This window comes from Dermacentor albipictus, chromosome 1 (assembly GCF_038994185.2).
Source record: "Dermacentor albipictus isolate Rhodes 1998 colony chromosome 1, USDA_Dalb.pri_finalv2, whole genome shotgun sequence".
In the NCBI taxonomy this organism is placed as follows: Eukaryota; Metazoa; Arthropoda; class Arachnida; order Ixodida; family Ixodidae; genus Dermacentor; species Dermacentor albipictus.
The window spans coordinates 5,090,115-5,099,727 of record NC_091821.1 but is presented as its reverse complement, the minus strand read 5'-3'; the positions used below and the strand labels follow the sequence as shown (position 1 = coordinate 5,099,727).

The 9,613-nt window shown below is 44.7% G+C and overlaps 1 long non-coding RNA gene across 2 annotated transcripts; it reads right to left on the bottom strand.

The window, feature by feature from the left end:
• Nucleotides 1–234: 234 nt before the first annotated feature.
• LOC135919099 (uncharacterized) lies at nt 235–6,447 on the bottom strand. Of its 2 annotated transcripts, XR_010569883.2 has the most exons (4): nt 6,040–6,447; nt 3,076–3,254; nt 1,033–1,129; nt 235–373 (listed from the first exon to the last, which is right to left on the bottom strand). It is a non-coding gene; the product is annotated as an uncharacterized lncRNA (long non-coding RNA). The 2 variants fall into 2 exon arrangements; XR_010569882.2 differs by lacking the exon at nt 235–373 and having other exon boundaries at nt 891–1,129.
• Nucleotides 6,448–9,613: the final 3,166 nt, after the last annotated feature.

The window sequence follows — 9,613 nt, the reverse complement described above, 5'->3', positions numbered from 1 at the left end:
GAGGCAGGCACCTGTAAACATACACTATGCTACATTAGCCTACACATGCAAAATGACAATGATCATTTGCTGCTTCTGCAGGTCTCCATGAAGTACCTAGAGCAGCTATGTGAGATCGACGAGAAGCATAGCCTGAAGCTTGCTCCACGCCTGAAGTCAAAGCATTTAAATCCCAGCCATTATGAAAAAATGAATGTAGGCACAGCATATGCTGTATTTAACCATGCAGTAGCATCTGCCCTACGGCTTCTGGTCGAGCAGGGCAAAATGGACGAAGAGGCCCTTACGACAGCATGGTTCGTGGACCAGGTGTTCAAGTGGTTTTCCCTCATGACATCTCGGACGCCAACCATGGCGTTGAGCGACCTCTGCCCTGAAAAGGGAAAGGAAGCTGTGACCTTCCTGACTGACTTCATGGAGGTCTTCAGGAACCTCCGCATCATTGACAAAGGAAAGACGAATGCAGCATGGAAGCCTGTCCAGGCCGGCATAATAATAACGACTACAACTGCACTGAACTTACGCAAACTGTATGTGCAAAGCAAGACTCTGAAATTTCTGCTGTTGAGTCGCCTCTGCCAAGACGCGCTCGAGAACCTATTTAGCACAATAAGAGTTAAGACGCCCGTACCCAGGGCACGAGAATTCAAGTATACCTTAAGAGTCATTGTCCTGGCACAATTCTTCAAGCCAAGCAGGCATGGCTCTTACGACATTGATGACTCTGTTCAGCTAACAGATTTTCTTTCCTCCCGACCTGATTTGGCTGAAGAACTAGATAACATAAATATGCCAGAGGAAGTAGGAGACCTTGAGCCTGAAGAACAACAGTCTCTACAGTATGTCGCTGGTTATGTGGCACGCAACATCATGAAAAAGCACAAGCTCTGTGAGAGTTGCACAACTTTATTGGTTCAGCCGGCAAAGAATGAAAACAGGTTTTTGGCACTCAAGAACTACATTCCAGACAAGCAATCTCTTTGCACACCATCCGAAAATATTATGCACCTCACTGAGTGTGTGGAGACATACTTCAGGGTGAATGAAGAGTCTCTTGTCATGGGGAAAGTCAACGTTGATCAGGTCAGAACCCTCATTGCAGCCGTGGAGCCCACGTTCACTGTCTTTCCTGCATGTCACAATGTTGCAGACAAAGTTGTGCATGAATTTTTGTTGTGTAGGCTGCGCTTTGCACTGCGTGCAAAAAATGAAATGCTGCAAAAGAAAGCAGCACAAAACTCTAAGTGCGGATCAAAAAGTGTTGGCATGCGTGCAGCTATTTCAAACGTGAAGTGAGCTGTAACTTTATGCTTCAAGAGCTAGACCATTCTTAAATTCTGTGTCCATATCAATATGCTGTTGCACTGTACTAAGAGTTGACAGTGGGTTACCATTATTCCACATTTTGTATGTCTCAGGCTGAAAAGGCCGACATGTTTTTGTAATATGGGCTTGATACACTGTCTTTAGTACCCTTAAAGGACTATAGACGACAAATTTTTGCTTGCATGTTTTCTTGTTTCAAACGATGTGTTAGACATTCGTATACATGGAGCAGCCTGTGGTATTGGCGTACAACCGCTAAATAATTAACAATTTAATTTCTTCATGACGCTATTCCAGTTTCACCGAACGACGACTGTGATGTCAAGTTGATGTTTTCGTCACGTGATTTTGTAGAAAAACTAATATAATCGCTGACAGGTCATTTTTTGTCATTCCAGGTCTTGGAAAAGGTTGGATTAAATGTTGCAGTAAATTATAACTACACATCAATGATTGTTAGTTTTTTTTAGTGGATCACGTGACCAACACATGAGCTTGACATCAGTCGTTCGTCGATGAAACAGAAACAGCATGAGAGAAGAAAATCCATTATAAATTATTTAGCACTGTAGGCAAATACTGCCCGGTAACCCATGTATTCTATTTTGTAACGCATCGTTTGACACAAGAAAACACAGAACAATATTAGGTGTTCATAGTCCTCTACTAACAACTGCCATGTATGTTTGGTGTGAATTTTGTCACATATGATATTCCATGCTGAGTTCAGCCTCCAGAGTCAGGCAAAGAAGACATTATTCCAGTTTGCAATATTTAATTATTTTTTTCTGGCTTATTTATTTTGGACTCTTGGCTCATCACTGCAAGCTGGTTCCGCTTTTTTTAAAACCTGACCAAGTCTGTGTTAGGGGAGTCGGATGGCACAGATATTGAATGCCTGCGGCTCTTTGTCTAGTCTCTCTTAGCCATTCCACTAATGCTTAATTTGCTGCACTATGGGGGAAAAAATTGCCTGCTGGAGTTTTGTGCACTTAACCCAGTTTGTGCTGTTTATGGTTGCTCTTACGTTTTTGTGTGTAGAAGCTGTATGCATGGTACAGAATTTTTAAAATTTATTCAAGCAGTTTGATGCGTTTTAAATGTTCTTGGATTGCATTGTTTAGGAGGGTTGTAAGCACACATTCATACTTGTGTGGTGGTTGATGCTGCATATAAGACCATCGTGCAAAATGTCGAGTGTATTTGAGCAGCTGTTCTAGTCCGTGCTTAGGATGAGAGTACTGGCCGACTCGGCTTATTATGGCTTGTATGTAAGGCTTTGCAGCTTCAAAAGCTATTTTCTGTATTCCGCAGAAGGATGAAATCAGACTTTGCTGTGGTTTTAAGGAGATAGTGTGCAATCGGTGTTTTCTGGTGTTCATGCTCCTGCAGTTTCATTGTCATATATACAAAATTCATTTTGTTTTTGTTCGTACACGCTAATGGTGTTGCTATTTGAGAGTTGGTACTTTTAAATGGTGTTGTCAGTACTGGGTAGTTGTTATCTTTGTGTTGTACAGCAAACTCCACTTGCTGTTCAAGATGACTGCAGGGGTGATAGGTGTTTCTAGTCTTGCATGTGCTGTTTGCAGCGCTTCTACTTTGTTTATTTTCCACACTAGTGGTGTCAGCCTCCAGTGTGTTCCGTAGGTGAAACAAACGTGTTTGCTTCTGGAGGTGAGGTCAGTGATGTATACTTTTTGAATGACTGTTTGCTTGGAACATGCGGATGAAGAGGAGCTGGCTCACCTGCATATTTGCTAGGAAACAAGGCTTGTGGGGCAGGTTCTGGCACCAGTCACCAGCGCCCGTTCTTATGAGTTGTAAGAGGGTTCCTTTCTTGTGTAATGCTGTGCCTTCCCAGTGGTGCCAGATGAGGACCTCCGTGTGCTCTGTTGGCTACCTGTGTCTCTGTCGGTGCCATTCAGCTGCAGAGTAATGCAATTTATGACAAGGTAGACAATTTCATAGCTCAAACTGTATCTGCTGATCCCGTGGGCTTTTTGAAAGCTTTTCACAGATAGCAAAGCATCCTCTGAAGTGCCATCAAAAATTAATGTATGAAAGAAATGCAGTTGCTGCCACCATAACTACTATTTATTCTTTAGTCAATGATTACCCCCCTTAGCCCGAGGGCGCAACAGCAGGGGCATTCGCTTCACCTCACTGCCATTGTGATGATTGGCGCTGCAACTGAAACTTGTTTGCTAGCACAGTAATTACAGATTGTGATACATTCCAAGCAACGCACACATTGAAGCTTAGTTAAAGCTATGTTTATAAATCCAAAAAAAGAAATAATAAAGTTCATTAGGCTTCAGAACTTGTAGCTTCCGTACATGATGGATGTTGCAGGCAGTTTGTTAGTCGCAAGGAGCAAAACTAAGCCATTCTTAATTTCTACTTCAGGTGTACCTACACTTCCAAGTCTCTTCAGCATAAGCACATTTGCCTTATGTGCCATAAAGAGAAAAAAAGAGCATTATAACTCACTTACGTGCACTTTGTTTTTAGGTGCCAAAGTGTCTTAGTCTGCCCATTTTTTAAGTTTGCATGGTGTGCCTGCTTCATGATCACATTTGACAGGGAGACTTTACTCGGAAATACAGGATGATGAAGGAAAGACGGGATGAGCTTGAATTGACAACAGCATTAAGGAAAGCAATGTGTGCGCCCAGCCACTACACTTAAACAGGAATGATGTTTTGTGATTACATGAAAAAATTTGTATCACAGCAAAAACCACCAAAAGCAAAGAAGGTGAAAGCTTCATACTTGTAGCAAAATTAAAAACAAGATTAAAGCCTCACCTTAAAACGTAAAAAAACTATATTATCTAGAATTAAGTAACCTAAGTGCTCTTTGAAGAAAATCAACACCAGATATATCAGTGACATGCGTCTCTTCTGAACCTGTGAATGAGAGGCGCCTCAAGAATCTCCCTAGCTAACTTGTCTTTTAATCGTCCTAAGACTTCTGTGTTTCTGTACAGCAGATAAAAACTACAAGCTTTACAGTGCAAACAGACATACTGAGCATTATTTTTGTTAAGTGAAGCACCATGTTCTCTTCGTCAGTTGTTTAGGAAACGACCAGTTTGCCCTATATGAACAGACCTACAGCTCAGAGATATCTTGCAAACCATGAGTGCTGCACATTCAATAAGCTTGGTGGTATGCTTCATATCACAAACCAGTTTTTTCACCATACTTCAGCTGAAAAGTGTGTAAAGGCTTGACAACTTGTGCGGGAAGTGGGAGCGTGTGAAGATTACGCCTGTGCTGAATTTTTCTGCTACCATTTAGGAACAGAGAGATATGGTGAAAGCAGGGCAAAATCTGAAATTCCTTTTTCTGCTGTTCTTTTGTGGCACTGAGGACAGTGGGTCATCTATACTCTCTGCACAATTTCTGAAACAGGCTTTCTGCATCATCGGTGAGCACCGACATGTTGGTCTCCTTGGGTATGCCTCTGAAATAAAAGCTTTCTTTGTCTGTTTGCATTTGTGCCATCCTTCTTTCCCCGTCCTTTGTTTATTCGGCAGGTATCTCTGTAAAAATTATTGCCAACTAGCCCAAAGTTCGACTTTGTTCATGACTAAAGCCGTAGGCTTGTGGTCGGGAAAATGAAAGTGCAATGTATATGTTATATATGTCAATAAATGTGTGCAAGGTGGCTATCGCTTACCGCACACAAAGCACTCATATTGTTTACTGCCTTGCTTTCATTGAATGTGCGATTTGTACCTGGATGTACATTACAAATGAAACTGACCTATACACATGACATTTAAGAAAATATTACCCAACACTGCATGCATGTAATATCAAGTAACTCATCTTTTGATTTATTTTCCTTTGGTCACCTACACACAAGACTGCAGAATCTGACACATTGCAGTCCTTTCTTAAAATTTGGTCAATAGGAGGCCCTTGATACTTCCTTTTTTACACTTATCCTTTGCTCATTCATACATACGTATTTTGAGCCTGAAACCAACGGCCAGGTGATATTCAAAACGCATGCTTCAAATTTTGAGCTTGTAAGCCGAGCGCATGCAATGAACTGAAGTCAACATACATATGTTTTATGTTGAAATGCTACGGTGCATACCCAAATAATGCTGTGCTTGATGCATAACAAGAAATACAAAACAACAGAACACCCAGTAGCTTTAGTTTCACTCTGTCACTATGCATGTCACATAAACCGCTCTAAAAGCACAATAATTTTATACATCGCCCATGCAACTTAGAAAAAAAAGTGCTGCGTCATCAGCGGGCGTTCCTGCCTTTTTTTTTACACGCAGCAATTCCTGGTAGTCTAAGAAAACAGTCATAAATCAGTTGAGAAGAGTAGCCGCTCATGAACGCACTAGACAGCCGCGTTCATAAACCGCAATGTAGCAAACTCTCGCTCATTATCAGTGTACAGAAGTACATATAAGCTGCTGTAATCACACAAATGGCTCATATTGGCCTTCCTCAAGATTTAGTGCGCAAAATGGTCATCGCAGTTGGTTTTTACGCCTGCTGTGCACAGATCGTCTTACGATCACGGCCAAGCACCGATGCGCACACGGCAGTCGCAATGTGTCGTGCGTATACGGCGGACGAAGTCGCCCGGCAGAGTCGAGAACGCGCGGTATCGGATTACAAACTAAATTAAATGTATCCGATTTAGCTTGTGAAATTACACAGTGAACGTACGTACCTGTGACACTGTCGGGTGTTTCGTCCTGCTTGGAAACATTCAGTAGAAGCCGACGGCGGTCCTCGATATTCATGCCCAAAAGCACAAGCTTGCCTCATTGCGGCTCGAAGTGACGAAACGTTTTCTTCGTAGCTTGCTCCGCGGAAGGGAAAAAAAAACGCGTGCATAAGCTCGCGATAGCAGCGCTAAGCTGCTGCCCGCAATCGTAGCACAGTTCCAGGTGTAAACACGATCGGCGTGCAAAACAACCACCGGCTGGATAACATCGCCAAAATAACATGTCCTTTTCGTTCTTGGCAACCATTATCTCCGGGCACAAAGTATTTGTACTTCAGTAAACACTCAACCCGATATGTCGCCGAATATCAAGCTCTTCCAACACAGCGGCCTTCCCGCGACGCAGTCGGCTTGGAAGGTGTTGGATGGATGGATGGATGGCGGCTATACCCTTTGTAACGGGCGGCGGCTAGCGCCACCTAGCCTTTTGCTCCCCCCTCCTATTTTATTATTATTCTTTTTTTTCCCCAACCTATTTTTTACTCCCCCCCCCCCAAGATAACTATCTAAAACAGTAGAGGAAACATTTTGTCCCCGATTTATGTTATTATCTATCCCTTGACTTCCTCCACCAATCCTCTAGCCTCCCCTTCGTTACTGCCACTCTTTTCTCATGGCGGTGGCCGCTCAGTGTTGCCAGTCAAATCCCGACCTTTGCGGTACTCTGAAATTTTTTCTAGTGACTCTAGTCATAGCCTCCTATATTTTTCATGCCCGCGCAATGGTGCCGCGGAGACCGTCCATTGCCCTCTCCTTTCCTCCTCGATTTATGCCTCGGCTCTCCGCGAGAGGCGCTCACACCCCATACTTCCTAAAATGCTGCCCTCACATGCCAGACCGAGCTACGCGTCGAGGCCCATCGAAGCACCCTAACCGATCCGTCAAGCAAGAGTTGTGCGATTTCCGTCGTGTTGGTTGCACGTAAGCGTATGCGTTTGGAACAGCAGCATGTTTATATACATATTTTCTTGAAATATCAGGGATGCATGACCGCACTTGTAAGCAGTGTACACAAATGAAGCGACCGTTTGTTTACTAGATTTTCCGCGACCACGTGTTAGTTGTTGGCGTTGTTGCAACGTGTATTGCTTTACTAGTGTAAGATCAGTGATTTACGATGCACAGTTCTTATCGTTTCCTTGCGTTACTTTCTTTTTTAAACCCAATCAGTTCTCTATCTGCAGTGTGGAATCGGTTGTGGTGTCCTGCGCCCGACAAGATGCGATACTGCTGTGTGCCACGCTGCAAGTCATCCAGTAAACAACGGACGCCGGGCATATCGTTCCACGAAATACCAAGCGATCCGGAACTGTGCGCAAAATGGCTGAAAGTCATTTCTCGTGAAAACTGGGTACCGAATACGACGTCGTGCTATTCGACTATATGCAGCCGACACTTCAGTTCCTCTGACTTTAAGGAAGGTTGCAAAATTCGGAAACTTAAGAAAGACGCTATTCCCAGCATTTTCGAAGAATATCCGGCGTACTTGCAGCCTCCTAAAAAAAGAGAGAGAAGCTACGCGTCAGTGAAAAAGCGCGAGGCTGCTGCGCTAGCCAACCCACCACCGCCGAAGCGACGAGCAGTCATTGATGACAACCAAATGGAGTCGTGTATGCATCCGCTCTACGAATTGCCGGTTGTCGACGTCGTCTTTGAAGATTTGTCACCTGTGGACTGCACCGCTACCGAACCGTTGCCACCCGTGAAAAACGGCGCTAGCGAGCGCTGCATCACCGCGACTTTGCAGATGGACAGAGCAGTGCAGGTGTCCTCACAATTCTAGGTTTCGACAGTGGACAAACGAAAGTGGAGACGCAAAGAACGAGACTTAAACGCGCATACTGAGCGGCTCAAGAATACCGTCGACAATTATAAACAAGAAATACAAAAGCTCAAGGAAGAGTGCTTTGTTCATGCATTCCTCCAAGTTGTCGAGAAAGCGAAGGAGAAAGACTTGGCTGCATCAGTATTAGTAGAACAAGTTAAGAATTTCGGGAAAACGAAACCAACGTGGTCTGATCTGACAGTGCGCCATGCTGTAGTTTTACGTAACCTCTCGACTCGCGCATACGAGCACATAAGGACTACAGGCATTCTCCGGCTGCCCAGTCGAAGCACCCTGGAGCGTTTTATGGGCACATCACGTGGCGAAGTCGGCGTGACGGAACTCGCGAAGCAAAGGCTGTCAACCGAGCTCGCTTCTCATCCCTCATCGCAAGCCAGAGCGTGCTCTTTAATTGTCGACGAAATGCGCGTGAAACAGAGGCTACTTTACCATAAACAAAGGGACGCCTTCATCGGTGAAGTAGACTATGGTGGGAGCTTTCCTAAGGAAACAACAAATGAGCCTGTGCTAGCCAACTCACTTCTGTGCTTCGTCCTCAACGGCCTTTCAGTTTCGTTTAAAATACCCGTGGCATACTTTTTCACGAGAAATTGCACTGGCCGCGAGCTGCACACGCTCATGCGACACGTCCTGAATGAAGTTGAAAACATAGGATTTTTCATCGTGCGCATTGTCACCGACAACCACAAAATCAATGTCTTAGCGTTCCAACTTCTATGCAACGGAAGCCTCACGCATTGCATTGAGCACCCAGGAACACCGAATCGAAAGCTTTTCTTAGCATTCGATCAGTGCCACTTGGTCAAAAACGTGCGCTCGCAGTTTTTATCGCGTGACATTGGAAAAGGCGGCGAAATAACGGCGAACCACTTGAAGAGCCTCTACAAAATGCAGCAAGGCAGCCTTGTAAAGCCAGTTCGATTTCTAACGAGAAAACACGTGTTCCCCACAAACATCGAAAAAATGAACGTAAAAAGAGCAATCCAAGTTTTGTCTCCTGCGGTGACAGCGGCACTGAAGCTCCTGCAAGAGCAAGCGGGCCACACATGCGACGCAAGTTTCGCGGGTGTCGGACCGACCGTTGAATTCATGGACACCGTGCACCGCTGGTTCATGCTCATGGACGTGAGCAATTGTACCCAGCACATACACCAGAACAATGCCGATTGCAAGCAGTTCGAATTTACAAGCGATGAACGGTTAATCTGGCTTGAAACAAGCTTCCTCGACTACCTGGCCGATCTCAAACGCCAGTGCCTGGCGAAGAACTTCTTAACCAAGGAGACTTACGAAGGCCTGGTGATGACAACTCGTTCAATTGTTGAGTGCATTCGATATCTTCTTGAAGAGATGCGCTTTCACTTTGTTTTAACGAGAAAAATGTCGTCTGACCCAATCGAGTCGTTTTTTGGCTGGCTGAGGAAGTCAGCAGGGTCAAATGATCAAACGGATGCCCGAGCTGTTCTGTCAGGTATTGAGAAGACTCTGAAGACTGGCATCGTGTCGGCGGCTGGTACGAGCAACGTAATGGCAGCAGAAGGCAGCGATTACTTGTCAACGCTGCCGCAACAGAAAAACACAAGGGAAGGAACCAGCGAGGAATTCCCTGCAGATGCATGTAGAGAGCTCACAGAGCGACTCAAGCGAGGACAGCCTCTGCTTCCTACTCCA